General features: G+C 36.8%; 1 protein-coding gene and 1 pseudogene across 2 annotated transcripts in view; both read left to right on the forward strand.

Annotated features, from left to right (window-relative positions):
• EDA (ectodysplasin A) overlaps positions 1-16,181 on the forward strand; it is a 414,295-nt gene that overhangs the window by 312,946 nt on the left and 85,168 nt on the right. The gene's annotated exons all lie outside the window — the stretch shown is intronic.
• Positions 6,058-7,214, forward strand: LOC112837124 (keratin, type I cytoskeletal 18 pseudogene; annotated as a pseudogene).

The following is a 16,181-nucleotide window of genomic DNA, read 5'->3' on the forward strand; positions in this document are numbered from 1 at the left end:
ATCATATGACCTCACTGATATGAGGAATTCTTAATCTCAGGAAACAAACTGAGGGTTGCTGGAGTGGTGGGGGGTGGGAGGGAGGGGGTGGCTGGGTGATAGACATTGGGGAGGGTATGTGCTATGGTGAGTGCTGTGAATTGTGCAAGACTGTTGAATCACAGATCTGTACCTCTGAAACAAATAATGCAATATATGTTAAGAAAAAAAAGAAGAAGATAGCAGGAGGGGAAGAATGAAGGGGAGTAAGTTGGAGGGGGAGACGAACCATGAGAGACAATGGACTCTGAAAAACACACTTAGGGTTCTAGAGGGGAGGGGGTGGGGGATGGGTTAGCCTGGTGATGGGTATTAAAGAGGGCACATTCTGCGTGGAGCACTGGGTGTTATGCACAATGAATCATGGAACACTACATCAAAAGCTAATGATGCAATGTATGGTGATTAACATAACAATTAAAAATTTAAAAAAATTTTTAAAAAGAATGTCAGTGGCCATATCAAGGAGATATCCAATCTTTCTGACCCACCATTCAAGAAATTCTCAGATGCATCTCAGTTTCTCCATTTGGATTATTCTATAAATGAAGGCACTGAATAAGAAGCAGGAGTCCCAAACACAGGGTTAGTTCTCCTCCAGTGTAAATCTTGGTGCTGTATAACTTCAAGTCTCAGAAAATGAGTGATGTCTTTTTCTTTACTACATCTCTACCTTAAATTTACTACTCCTGTTTTGAGTTGGCCAGAAGCATTTGATACAGGTTTTCAGCTAATTTTTGCTAATTTTATGAGATCTTTTAGCTGTGTTGTTTTGTGAGGAAAGCATGATCCCTTCATTGTAGGTGTTGGAGTCACAGCAGTTCCAGAAATCTGTGCCAGGGTTTCCTGCTGAGACCCATCCTTGTGATGTGTTTCTGAAGTAATAATAGTAATAATAGCTCTAGGTGACTTGCTTCATCATCTTTTGCAGGGTTCTCCAGGAATCTGTAGACCTTTATTTTTTAATTGGAATGAAATGTAGGGTACATTCAGACTGTCATGAGGTCTTAGAATCAGATAATATGAATTCAGAATTCCCATGGAGGTGTTTTCTATATTTTATAAATATTATTGTAAAATCATCCGTTCTCTTCCTGTATATGGATCATTTTCAGGAATCAGAATATTAATATCTCTCCAAACCTGCCCTCATTCCATATTTCTGTCCTTGTAAAAGAATAAAAATTAAAGGGCAGCATGGTGTAATAGAAGGGGTACTAGACTGAATCGCAATTTCTGGATCCCAATCCTGATGTCTCTGCCACCATAGCCGCCTTGTGACCTTGGAGGAATGACATCCCTCTGAGCTTCAGTTTCCTTAGCTTTAAAATGGGGGAAAATTAGCCTTGTTTACCTCATGCTGTTGAAATGATCAAAAGTGTTAATGAATGCAAAACTGTTTCAGAAATTATTAACTGCTATTACTGTATTCTCTCTGGAAAACAAATATAATAGCATGGTCTCCCAGGCATTTTAGTTACTCATATTCATTAATTTATAGATAACCCATTATAATTTTTGCAAAGATACTCTCTTTCAACCAGATTGTCCTTTTTGTGCTCACTGATAGTATCCAAGTCCATAGGAAGAAGACTCCAAGCCTCAAATTATGGCCTACCTCATAACAACAAATGATCACATCTGTAGAGTTCTGTGTCACTCGTTTACTGTATGTCTGTATATATGTGTCCCTTTTTTGTCAATATCTCTTCTTTGTAGTTTACTTTTGGACAGATCAAACAAGTATTATTTTTTGCTATTATAAAAGAGTAAAGTGGAGAAACAAGATTGAAATATACCCTTTGTCCTTTGCTTCTTAAAAATAATAATGAAATAGGGCATAGCTACCATTAAGCTGATACATATGAACATGAAAGGCTATGGCCTCAAAGAAACAGACTTTCTACCTATACACATGTTAGCTAGAATTAATAAGTGCCCTCATTCTAGTATTGCTCTTACATTGATTGCTTTTCAGTGAGCCATCACTGTGCTATTATCAAATGAGAAAGACTAAAATCATTTTGAGAGCTTACAGGGGTTTGTTCATAAGGCTAAATTAAAGCTTTTGAGGGTTTACCATGTGTGTAGACTTGAAAAGGATTGTTGTATTCACATGTAGAGTCCCCAAGGTTGTCTACTGGTCATGGAAGCCAACAGTATAAGTGCCCACAGCAGAACCCTCTGGAAAATGTCTTTATATCAAATAAGACATTAAGTTAGCTAAAATGTCTAAGCTTGCTCATACTCCAAAATGCCCTTTAAAGCTGTGTTTTCATTGATTGAACTAGCTCTGCAGTAGGTGATTTCAACAAGCTTTCACCACTGATGCTTGATTAACAAACATTTTTAGAATACCAACTACTTGTAAGACATTGTACCAGGCTCTGCAGTTGGTAGAGCTACCAAATTCCTGTCCTCAGTTCCGAAGTCCTAAAGTGAACTGGGTATAAAAGTTAGTTAAAATTAGGCTGCTTAAAAATATTTGTGTAATTTTTAAATTATAAAAATAATACTCATTATAACAAACATAAGCAATACAGCATCATGTAAGGTAAAATGTGAACATGCCTTCCTCCCATTAGAAAGTGCTGTAAAGGTAAGATATCTTTGAGGAATCTCTTACTTGCCTGAAAGACGTCAGAAGCCCACTTGACCTGAGGTTCTCTGAAGGTATTTCTGGTCTGTCTCACCATCTTAAATTCCTTCTAGTTATTTGTTTCTAAATATTATGAAAAATGATGAGCTCTAAGACAGGAGGCCCAGATTATAGTCCCAGCTCTGCCATTAGTAGTTACACTAGCATTAGGATCTTGGGTAAATCTTTACTTCTCTGATCTTAGTTTTTTCTAAAGGTTAAACTAGAGGGGCGCCTGGGTGGCTCAGTCGTTAAGCATCTGCCTTCGGCTCAGCTCATGACCCAAGGGTCCTGGGATCGAGCCCCGCATCAGGCTCCCTGCTCAGCAGGAAGCCTGCTTCTCCCTCTCCCACTCTCCCTGCTTGTGTTCCCTCTCTTGCTGTCTGTCTCTCTGTCAAATAAATAAATAAAATATTTAAAAAATAAATAAATAAAGGTTAAACTAGAATCAGTGACGCTCAACTCTGGTGTAAGATACTGAAAATCATATAAGGAGGTTTTTTCAAGGTATACACACCCCTGGAAATTCTTGAGCACTCTGCCCCATTAAGAAATTTATAGTGAGATAGTACTCTTACTGATGAGATTATATCATATCCCTCAGATATATAAGGGTAAGAAAAAGATGTTGAACTACTAGAATAGATGATCTAATTATTTCCTTCTAATTCTCTTATAATTTTCTCCTAACTATTCCTGATTTCTATAATATAATAGCTAGGGTAGTCTTAGCCAATTAGATGATGTCTGGATGATTAAATACTCAGGATTTCAGTTTGGATGGTCAAATGAGCCTTTTCATTAACATCCATAAAGAGGCTCAGTAAGGATTAAGAACATGCATATGGTTTTAAGAAGTGAAGGCTATGAGAAGTTTAACCTGTTGGCCAAGGGGTAAACTGTCAGCTCCCTTTTGTATGGCTCCTCAAAATGCCACAGGAAGATGTAGATATGCAGGCAGATGGCTCCTATTGGATCTATAGTGGATTACTTATGCAACCCTGCCTTGCTCTAGATTCTACTCCTAAACCTGTAGGTCCTCTTTTGTCTCACATGTGAAGAGCTACTAGGGCTTCCTTTTTTTTTCCATTCATTCATTCAAATAAATGTTTATTAAGTACCAATTAGTTGTTGAATAAATGTTTATTGATCTCTGTTTGGACCACTAGGGACACAGAGTTGAACAAGATAAGACCCAACCCTCATCAATCTCACAGGTGGATAGTCTCAACACAGTATAGTGATATAATTGGGTAAGCACAGGGTGCTATGGTACACAGCAGCACCTGATCTACACCTGGGAGGTTCGGGAAGGTCTCCTAATGGTCTCCTGAGCTGCAACCTGACAGATGCTAAAAAGTTAGCCATGTGAAGATTTGAGGGAAGGGTAAACCAGGCAGAGAGAACATACATGTTAGAAGGCTTAAAGTAAGAGGAGCTTGATTCATTTGAGGAACCAAAACAAATTTGTATGGTTAATATAGAATCCTAAAGGGGAAGTGATAAATGAGCTGACCAGCAGGGGACAAATCATATAGGGACTTGGAATCTGTTTTATAGAGCATAGAAATTATCCTAAAGGCAATGGGGAAGCACAGGATCGATGTCAAGAATAGATTTTATGGAAAATATTTTCAAATGCTAAATACATATACTCTGATCCAGCAATTCCACTTTTACTTCTAGACATTCTCACATATAGGAAATCATTTATCAACAGTGATATTCTTTGCTGTACTGTGTGAAATAGCAGAGTATTGGAAATAACATAAATGTCCATTATTTAGGAAATGATTAAATAAATTATGATAAATCTATAATGGTAGCTGGTTGCTTGGGGGAAGAAAACTGTTTAAGGTTGGGGGGAGAGTTAACTTAATTTTCATATTTCTGTATCTTTTTAATTTTTAAAATATCTATATGTACTACTAATTTAAAATAAGAATTTAATTTTTAAAAATAAAATATGCATGATATGTCATTTTTCTACCCATCACCCAGATATATTAGCAATAATTTTATAATATAATAACATCCCAAGTTAATTAGGAGGTGGGAAAACCCATATATTTGTGGAAAGAATATAAATTGGATTTTTTCCAGCTTTACTGAGGTATAATTGACAAACAAAAGTGTGTATATTTAAGGTATACAACATGATATTTTGATATACACTGTGAAATGATTACCAAAATTAAGCTAATTAACATTTCCATCACCTCACCTAGTTCCCTCTTTTTCGTGCTGAGAACACTTAAGACTTACTCTCAGCAAAGTTCAAGCATACAACACAGTAATAGTAACCATAATCACCATGCTATGCATTAGATCTCTCGAACTTATTCATCTTGCATAACTGAAACTTTGTACCCTCTGACCAATACTTCCCCATTTCCCCTAACACCCAGCTCCTGGCAACCACCATTCTGCTCTGCTTCTATGAGTTTAATTTTTTTATATTCTACATATAAGCAGTATAAGGCAGTATTTGTCTTCCTGTATCTGGCTTATCTCATTTAGGGTAATGTCTTCCAGGTTATTCTGTGTTGTTGTAAATGGCAGGATTTCCCTTTTTAAAGCTGAATAATATTTCATCATGTGCGTGTGATCAAATTTTCCTTTTCCATTCATTTGACACTTAGGTTGTTTCCATATCTTGGCTATTATGACTAGTGCTACAACAAACATAAGAATGCAGATATCTCTTCAAGATACTGATTTCATTTTCTTTGTATATATATACCCAGAAGTAAGGTTGCTGAATCATGTGGTATTTCTGTTTTCAATTTTTGAGGAACCTCTTTTCCATAATGGCTGTACTGCTTTACATTCCTACCAACAGTGCACGAGGGTTCCCTTTTCTCTACATCCTAACCAACACGTGTTGTCTCTTATCTTTTTGATGATAGTCATCCTAACAGGTGTGAGGTAACATCTCATTTTGGTTTTGATTTGCATTCCTCTGATGATGAGTGATGTTGAGCATCTTCTTATATATCTGTTGGCCAACTTTATGTCTTCTTTGGAAAACTGTCTATTCAGGTCCTTTGCCCATTTTTAAATCAGGTTATTATTATTTATGCTATTTATTATTATTATTTGCTATTGAGTTGTTTGAATTCCTTACATATTTTGGATACTAACCCCTAAACAGATCTATATTTCCCCCGTTTCATAGGTTGTCTCTTCACTCTGTTGATTATTTCCTTTGCTGTGCAGAAGCTTTTTAGTTGGATGCAATTCTGCTTATCTTTTTTTTGCTTTTGCCACCTGTACTTTTGAGATCATATCCAAAAAATTATTGCCCTGACCAATGTCAAAAAGCTTTTTCCTGGCAGCCTGAGCCTGAGCCCTGGCCTCTTGACTTCCTCCCTGAACAGATGAGCTTCACCACTCACTCCACCTTCTCCTCCAGCTATTGGTCCCTGGGCTCTATGCATTTGCCCAGCCATCGGGTCTGGCCTGTCAGCAGTGTGGCTAACACTTATGCAGGAGCTAGGGGCTCAGGCTCCTGGATCTCTCTGTCCTGCTCCACCAGCTTCCAGGGTGGCTGGAGGTCTGGGTGCCTGACCACAGGGATGTCTGGGGGTCTGGTGGGCATAGGGGATATCCAGGGTGAGGAGAAAACCATGAAAGACCTGAATGACCACCCATCCTCCTACCTGGAGAGGGTGAGGAGCCTGAAGGCTGATAATCAGAGACTGGAGATCAAAATCTGAAAACACCTGGAAAAGAAGGGACCACAGGTCAGAGACTGGGAGCATTACTTTAGGACCATCAAGGAGTTGAGGGCTCAGATCTTTGCAAGTTCTGTGGACTGTGTCTGCATTGTTCTGAAAATTGACAATACCTCTCTTGCTACTGATGACTTCTGAGTCAAGTATGAAACAGAGCTGGCCATGCACCAGTCTGTGGACAGTGACATCCATGGGCTCTGCAAGGTCATTGAAGACATCAATGTCATTCGGTTGCAGCTGGAGATGGAAATTGACTCTCAAGGAGGAGCTGTTCTTCATGAAAAAAAAACCATGAGGAAGAAGTAAAGGGTCTGCAGACCCAGATTGCCAACTCTAGGTTGACCATGGAGTTGGATGCCCCCAGTCTCAGAACTTCAGCAAGATCATGGTGGACATCCAGGCCCAGTATGACAAGCTGGCTGAGAAGAACTAAAAGGAGCTGGACAAGTATCAGGCTGGCCTCAACAGATTGAGGAAAGCACTGCAGTGATAACCTCACAGACTCATGAGATAGGAGCAGCTGAGATGATGTTCATGGAGCTGACACATATGGCTCAGTCCTTGGAGATCAAGGCCGGGTTGGAGGCTGAAATCACCACCTACTATTACCTGCTGGAAGACAGAGAGAGGGCTTCAATCTTGGTGACACCCTAGACAGCAACAACTCCATGCAAACCATCCAAAAGACCACCACCTACAGGACTGTGGAGGGCAAAGGGGTGTCTGAGACCAATGACATCAGTTTTGAGGGTTTGAAGCAGCAGAAGCAGTGTACTCTTTGGGGAGCAGGAGGCCAATAAAAAGTTCAGAGATCAAAAAAAATTTTCCCTATGTTTTCTTCTAGTAGTTTTACAATTTCAGGTCTATGTTTAACTCCAATCCATTTTGAGTTGATTTTTGTATATTTTGTGAGATAAGTGTCCAATTTCATCCAATTTCATTTTTCTGCATATGGATGTCCAGTTTTCCCAGCACCATTTATTTAAAAGACTATCCTCTCCCCATGGTGTGCTCTTGGCATCCTTGTTGAAGATTGGTAGCCTGTAAATGCATAGATTTATTTCTGGGTTCTCTATGCTGTTCCATTCATCTATATGACTGTTTTTATGCCAGTACCATATCTTTGTAATATATTTAGAAATCAGGTAATGTAATGCCTTCAGCTTTATTCTTTTTGCTTAAGGTTGCTTGGACTATCTGGGATCTTTTTGTGGATCCATATGAATTTTAGGATCATTTTTTCTATTTCTGTGAAAAAAATGTCATTGGAATTTTGATAGAGCATGAAATCTATAGATGGCTTTGAGTAATATGAACATGTTAACAATATCAATTTTTCCAATCCAAGAACACAGGGTATCTTTCTACTTTTTTGTGTATCTTTTTCAATTTCTGTCATCAGCATTTTATAGTTTACAGTGTACTGATCTTTTACTTCCTTGGTTAAATTTATTCCTATTATGTTCTTTTTGATGCTATTGTAAATGGGATCTTTTTCTTAATTTCTTTTTTTAATAGTTCATTGTTAGGGTATAGAAATGCAACTGATTTTTGTATGTTCACTTTGTATCCTCTATCTTTACTGAATTCATTTATTATTTCTAACAATTTTTTGGTGGAGCCTAGAGTTTTCTATATGAAATATAGAAAATATATCATCAGCAGAGATAATTTTACTTTTTCCTTTCCATTTTGGATGCCTTTTATTTATTTTTCTTGCCTAATTGCTCTGGCTAAAGGATTTCAAGTACTATGTTGAAAGAAGTGGCAAGAATGGGTATCCTTGTCTTTTTCCTGATCTTAGAGGAAAAGCTTTCAGCTTTTTACTGTTAAGTCTGATGTTAGCTGTGGGCTTGTCATATATAGTCTTTCTTATGTTGAAATACATTCCTTCTATACCTAATTTGTGAAGAGTTTTTATCATGAAAGAATGTTGAATTTTGTCAAATACTTTTCTGAATCTATTGAGATGATCATATGATTTTTATCCTTCATTCTGTTAATGTAGTATACCATATTTGAGACTATAAATTATTACACCCATTTTGGATATTAATATAACTCTCTAGCCAAATTAAACATTCGGATACCTTTATTAATCTAGCATTTACAATTTGGGGAATCTATCATACAGAAATAAGAATACTGGCACATAGATCATATATACAAGGATATTTATTATAGGACTGTTTTAGTGGCAAAAAGAGGGATAACCCTAGTATCTATAAACAAGGAAATGGTTGAATAAATTATGACATAACCATACTATTGAATACTATGCAGCTATTAAAATGAATATGTTGCAGTTTCATATATGGACTTAAAGAATAGCCATATTCCTTTGCTAGGTAATAAAAATTAAGTTGCAGAGTAATGTGTAAAATATAATCCATATTTATAAAAAAAGAAAGATTTTGGGGCACCTGGGTGGTTCAGTCGGTTAAGCATCCAACTCTTGATTTCGGCTCAGGTCATGATCTCAGGGTCCTGAGGTCAAGCCCCCACATTGTGCTCTGCACTCCAGGCAGAGTCTGCTCAGGATTCTCTCTCCCCCCCCCTTTGTCCCTCCCCCTGCTTGCTCACTCTCTTTCTCTCTCTCAAATAAATAAATAAAATATTTTGAAAAGAGAAAGATTTTAACTTCCTAGAAATGTTTATAAATATAAATATATGGATATAAACATAGAAACAGATGTGGAACTCAGAAGCACCAAATTCTGAATTATTGATTACATCAGGTGGAAAGAGGTTGGATGGGAAGGGATAACTCTTAAGTGGTTCTTTATATAGTTCTGTACTGTTTGATTTGTTACAGTAAGTATGTTACTGTAATTTATTAAAAATATAGTGAAGAAAAAGTGGAGAAAATGGAGAGAAAAATGGACTAGAAGGGGCATAAGGGAGACAAAGAAGGCAGTTGGGGGGCTGGTGCAATGATATACATAAGAAATGATTGTGGCATAATTAGAGTAGCATCAATGGAAACAGAAGTAGACAGGTTTACTTAGGTGGGTAGGAAAAAAATTAGGACTTGGTGATTTGATTGAAGGGAGAAAAAGAGGAGTAAAGGAAGCCACCCAGGTTTCTGGCAAAGTGCTACACTATTCACAGAGATAATGATCAGAAAAGGAAGATGTGTGGTTTTAAATAGGTTTTGAGTTTCAGGTACCTGTGGGAAATTCAAGAGGAGAAATCTTGTAAGCAGTTGGGGATATGCACCTGAAGCTCAGGAAAAATATCTGGGCTGGAAATATAGAAATGGAGATCATTAGCTAGGTTAGGACTCTCTCAGTTGCAAGAGACAGATAGCTGACCTAAACTGGATTAAAAAATTTTTTAAAGAAGAGGGCATGGGATTTATTGGCTCATTTAACTGTAAAGTCCTTGATGAAGCTGGCTTACGATATAGCTGAACCTTGGAGATCAAATGATGTCATCAGGACTCTCTCAGCTCTGCTTTCCTTTGAATTAGCTTCATTCTTCAGGCAGGTTGTCCCTATAAAGTGGCAAAAATAGCTACTAGCAGCTGTAGCTTGAAATTATCCAATTTAGCAAAACCAGTGGAAAGAGTGTATTTCACCCATCTACTGAAATCAGTAGGAAGGATGTTGTTGACAACACTGGTGAGAGCAGTTTTAGTAGAGTAATAGGGACAGAAAGATTGAGAGTCAAGTTAGATGAATAAGTAGAAAATAGCAAATATAAAGGAAAGGGAGGGAGACAACAGAGGAATAGCTAGAGATTTACTAACCATCTACTATGTGCAAGGCACTGTGCTACATTACATGCAGAGATACAAAAATGAGTAAGATAAAGTTCCTTAGTTCTGGAAGCCCATGATCTTCATAAAAAAGAGAATCTTATAAATAACTCCCAGAGGTGATAAGTAATTATATGGAGGTGTAAGATTGCAGTGGAGGCATAGAGGAGGGAACCGCAGAATGGCCAATCAAATACATTAAATACATCTCCAAGAAGTGCATAATGGCTGGCACATAGTAGGCATGAATACATGAATGGATAAGGTAACATTTGAACTGGATTTTGGAGGATGAATAAGACTTTGATGAAGAAAAGTAGAAAGTACATTTCTGACAAAGGTAACAGTAAGTGCAAAGGCTAACCAAATCCCCTAGGTTTGTTGGCTCTCCTTATGGCTTAAAAAAACAAAACAAAACAAAACAAAAACTGCTATGTAACATAGGCGCTTGGAGAAGTACTGAGGGAAGCCACAACTGTTGGGCAGAGAAAATGTGACAAGAGCCCAGAACTGCTTGAGAAGGTTTCAAATGCCCACTTAGGCATATAATAAATGGCATTTTAATCCCAAATTATCTTGGCATCTTCCCCACCTCACTGTATCTTTCTTCTACCCTCCATAAACTTGAGAAAGAAATATTAGCAAGGCCAACACAACTCTTGCTTTTTACTAAATACAAGACATATAAGCCACGTGTAATGGTTTTTGACTTTGGTAGCAGTTTTAATTTCCCTGATACTCTATATGAATCTCTGGTGCAAGGTAGCAAAATACATTTAGAACCTCAGTATAATTTAGAATCAATGACTGATCCTACTTTCTTGTTTAGGACTCTAAGCTAACTTAGAAGACATAGATCCTATGCCATTAACATGTTCAGAAATGTAGAGAGAGCTATTTTTGAAATAATTAAGTGCCAAGGATGTTTTGCTATAGACTTGAGTGTTGGCTGCATTTTAGTACTGCTTCCATTATACAGCCCCTTTAATGAATCTAGTACTGTGGTACTTCAGGTCAGTTCTTTAGAGTCTAGCCTAACTTAGGTTCTACATACTCCAGGCCAGGGTTCTAACCACTGTATGCTATTTAGCAAATGTGAACTAGATAGAAGGTGGCTTTGTGCAGATCTCTTCTCCCTATAGCAAAAAATCTCATGGGCCTGGACTGCTTCCAGAAAGTTAGTAGTGTCATCTTTATAGATGAAATTCAGTGCATCATTATCTTACATTGTGCCAGAAGAGAGGGAAGAAGATTGACTTGGTAATTCACTATGTTTTGATCCTAATCTGTTTAGAAATATGATTTCTTAAAAAGGAAATGGAAAAAGAATGTGTTTCTCATGATAGCTTCACAGTATCTCCTGAGAGGATGTTCAGTTATTGTAAATACAGCAATTTGATTCTCTCCTCAAATTTCAGATATATTTCATCTCTTTAAAAAAATAAACTACATTGAAATGATCAAATTTTAAAGTATGATTTGCATGCTTTCAAAAATGAAATTTTATATTTCAGGTCACACATTTAAATCTCTGTTTTGTTCAAAAGAAAAAAAAAAAACTTCTTGCATGAGTCACAAAGTCATTGGTTTGTATAGTGCACTATCTTTGCAAGTGATCTCCAAAGCTCTTTATAAACATAGGTTTACACTATAACCTATTTAAAGGAGAAGGGTGTATTTGTGATACAAATATTTTAACTCAGAGGTTGTTTTCAAGTTTCAGTTCAGCATTTTGAATCTAATCTGTTATTCCCATCCCCTAGCATAGTATGCAAAAATCCAGAAGCTATCAGAAATGAGGCCCAAATTTAGTACAGTAAAGCTCCCAGTGCATGGATAAAATATACCTACAAGAAAGAAAAATTCAGTTGATATTAATAAGCAATCTTTCTGACCCTTAATTTCTCTCCCAGACAGCTTGAGGTAAAGAAAAAACATAGAATTTAAAGCCACATATACCTGATTTCAAATTTTAAATCACAGAGACTTGGGGCACCTGAGTGGCTCAGTCAGTTAAGCATCCCACTCTTGATTTCCACTCAGGTCATGATCTCAGGGTCTTGAGATCAAGCTCCACGGCAGGCTCCATGCTCAGTTGGGAGTCTGTTTCTCTCTCTCTCTTTCCCTCTGCCCCTATGCCCACTCCCACTCTCTCTCTCTCTAAAATAAATAAATAAGGGGCACCTGAGTGGTTCAGTAGGTTAAGTGCCTGCCTTCAGCTCAGGTCATGATCCCAGGGTCCTCAGATAGAGCCCAACATTGGGCTCCCTGCTCAGCGGGGGTTCTGCGTCTCCCTCACCCTCTGCCCCTCCTCCCTGCTTGTGTTCTCTCTCTCTCTCTCTCTCTCTCTCTCTCTCTCTTTCCCCCTCTCTTTCCCTTTCAAATAAATAAAGTCTTTTAAAAAATTAAATTAATAAATAAATCTTTTTTAAAATCACTGAGACCTAATTGCAAATCCTAGCTCTACTACTTTTAGCTTCATGGCCTTGGCCAAGTCATGTAACCTCTCTCAGCATACATTTTCTCATTACATAAAGACAATAACAATACTTTCTTTGATAAGCTATTATAAGGATTAGAGTTAATATAAAATTCCTAATTCAATGCTGGCACATAACAGGTGCTCAATAATTAGTAATTATTAATATCAACTGTAAAATAAGAATAATACTAAACCATCTACTTCTCAGGTTATAGATAAAATAGATGAAAATGCTTTTTTTCAAACACCACTGTCTCTTAGCCACTTTTATAGTGAGAAAAGTTATTCTGCTTATCTCACAGGACTGTGATGATCAAAGGAGATAATATATACTAAAGCACTCAGAAAATATAAAGTGCTATTAAAGATCAAGGTGGAGTCTTTAGTTTAAATAAACCTTGTCTTAAGAGTTCTTTTTTTCTTCTCCCACCAATGAATTGAGAATGAAAGAATAAAAATTGAATATCACAAACTGCTAATTAGTATTGATATTTTGTTACATCTGATTTTGTCATTTGCAGAAATATACAGGATGTGAGTTTTGTAAATAAAATATATCCTCAGTATACCCTGATTATTCAAAGGTCTTTTATTTAGCAACTTCAAACATCCAGAACATAGCCTGGATACCCAAAAGGAGGTGGGATGAAAGCCCTATGATCTGGAAACAAAATCTCAAGCCAATGAGGCCTCTCATTCTACACCTGTAAGAGAGGAGTAGTACCAACTTTACTAAGAATCTTGATTTAGTGTTGTATATAAAATAAATGTTGCTTACTGATAATGAGCTTAGTTGTCTTGACAACCAATTAAAATGAGAGAAGTGATCTACTAAATGTGAGAAAACTGATACTCTAAGAAGGTGCAGTTGGCAGTATAAAGAACAGAAAAATTCTAAAAACAGAACTAGAAAAATGAAGTCACGTGGACCATTCATGTAGGGGTTCAAATTTTGCTTTGTGCCTTAGTAGACACTGAACACCTCATTGTATGGTCCAGTAGGGAATTTTCATAGTGATGCTTAGTCCTCAATAGACAACTATATCTGACATGACAAGACAAAGAAGTCTCAAAATGTTTTAGAAAGATTTCTGTCAGATTTCAAAGTTTTCTGGTTTGGAGTAAGTTTTAGTTATCCAGAAAACTCATCTCATTTCTGCACACCCACTTCTATGGTGCCAAGTAAGTGAGGTGTTAACTATGTACACAGCTGCTAAGTGAAAACTCTATAACATTGTAATTATATAGAAATCTGATTTTTTAAAAAAAAATATGTATAGAATTTAACCAACTCTACTAGAAACCATCTTAAAGGTTATATAATAAATTCTAAAATATTTGATATGGATTTTTAAAATGTGAATAACCAAACATGTTAAACATAAAAATGACCCATGACATAATTTAATAATTCCTGTTGCAAGAGGTACATCAGAATCTTAGGACCTTAATAGTATCATTTATAAATATCAATTATTGGTCAAAACTGTACATGTAAATGCTGAAGATTGAGCTGAATCTAATCTGGGTTGAAGTCCTGAGCTCCCCCACTTACTGGTTTTCTAACTTGAGGCAAGTCAGCTTCGATGTCATTTCATGGGATTGTGTAAGGGTCAAAAACAATGATGTACATGCAAATGCTATGTAAACTATACAGTGATGTACAAATGTGAAGTGTTACTTCTCATAAAAGTTGAATACAGAAAAAAAATACGTTTTGTAAGAGGTAATTGGTTTGGGGATTTCAAAGCAATAGGGGATAATAAGAAAACCAAAGTTTTACTTGTTCTTAACATATCATGTAACATTGCCATAGGATGGCAACCATAGCAGAAAAATTAGTAGTCTTACTTTTTTCACCAAACCTTGCGGGGTACAGCCTCTTGCTTTTACTAAATTAGTCACCCCTCCCCCATCTTTTCTTATCCATCTGTTTAGAATCCAGCTCTAAACTTTCATGGCCTTTAAGAGGCCTTAATGAATTTCTCTCCAGATAGCTCATCTTCTTAGTTTACATTCTTCCATGTGCATGTTTAAGACATTTACATTTTCTAGATCTCTTTCATGTACTTCTCTCATCTTCTCAGCTAGATAATAAGCCACAAGAGGTTAGGGATCCCTTTTACCTCAGTGTGGCAACTAGTAAAGGATAAACAACAGTCAAGTAGTTAATGAATGTTTACAGATTAAAAGAAAACATGCCAAAGGTCCATGCTGAAGTACACCCTCTTCTAATAGAGAAAGCTATACATTTGACCCTTGAACAACATGGGTTTGAACTGCACAGGTCCACTTATATGCAGATTTTCTTTGATAAACACGGTACAGCACTGTAAATGTATTTTCTTTATGATTTTCTTAATAACATTTTGTTTTCTCTAGCCTACTTTATTGTAAGAATACAGTATACAATACATATACAAAATACATGTTAACCTACAGTTTATGTTATCAGTAAGACTTCTGGTCAATAGTATACTGTTAAGTTTTGGGGGAGTCAAAAGTTTTACACAGATTTTCAACTGTGCAGGTCAGCACCCCAAAACCCCATGTTGTTCAATGATTAATTGTATTTGAAAAGATCTTAAGAGACAGGCAGTAGACAGTGGCTATGTCTGTGAAGCCACAGACATTTTTGGCAAATACTTGGTAAGTCTTTGAGATACTGAGGGAAGGAATTGTTACAATTTATTTGTTCATGAAGGAGCAACCTACAGGCCCTTTCTAGTTCTATTCCTGTACCACAGTAACCATGCGTCCACAAATGGCTTCTTCAATGGATAATTATATACAATACATATAATGTTCCATTCTCACATTTAAACACAAATGAAGAAATAAAAATTACATTGTCATTTATCATCACATATTTAGTATTTCACCCTTCATTCGCCAGATTTCATTACTTCTCTGACTGCCGTGGTATAGTATGGCAGATCTTGACCTTTTGTTGCCATAATTCAGAGCTTGGATAAGCATTCACATGTGGGACTTCTGGGGTCCTTGGAGTTCTGGGCATTTTTCTAGTATGCTGGCTACAACTAGGCCCATTTCTTTTTTGCTCAAGAAAACCTATCAGAATGCAAATGAGAGTGACACTATTACAGAAACACCATGAAATCTATTTCAGTACCTTCAGTACTTTGATAGCAACAATACTTGCAACACATTTCAATACCTTAGTTGTAAATCACTGGGGTAGAATTGTTTTCACATTTAGGGACCTGGGTTCAAGTTGCAGGTCTGCTACTTACTTGTTATGAAACTTTGAACATGCTAATTAATCTCTCAGCCTCAGTTCCTATAAAATAGCATTAATGGTAATACTTCACTGGGTTACTGTGGGGATTAAATATGTGATTGGAAAAGCACTTTTTAAAATGTTAAAGCCCTGGGCAAATCTGAGTTCTATATATTCATATGCACCTGTGTAATTTTCATTTTCCTCATTGCCATGCCCTTGCCTTAGGTCCTGAACTACCTAGTACTTTGTCTCATTCCTAACTTTATATAAATTCCTTAGCC

Source organism: Callorhinus ursinus, unplaced genomic scaffold (assembly GCF_003265705.2).
Source record: "Callorhinus ursinus isolate GAN/ISIS: 27379988/994484 unplaced genomic scaffold, GSC_fseal_2.0 scaffold66, whole genome shotgun sequence".
Lineage (NCBI taxonomy): Eukaryota > Metazoa > Chordata > Mammalia > Carnivora > Otariidae > Callorhinus > Callorhinus ursinus.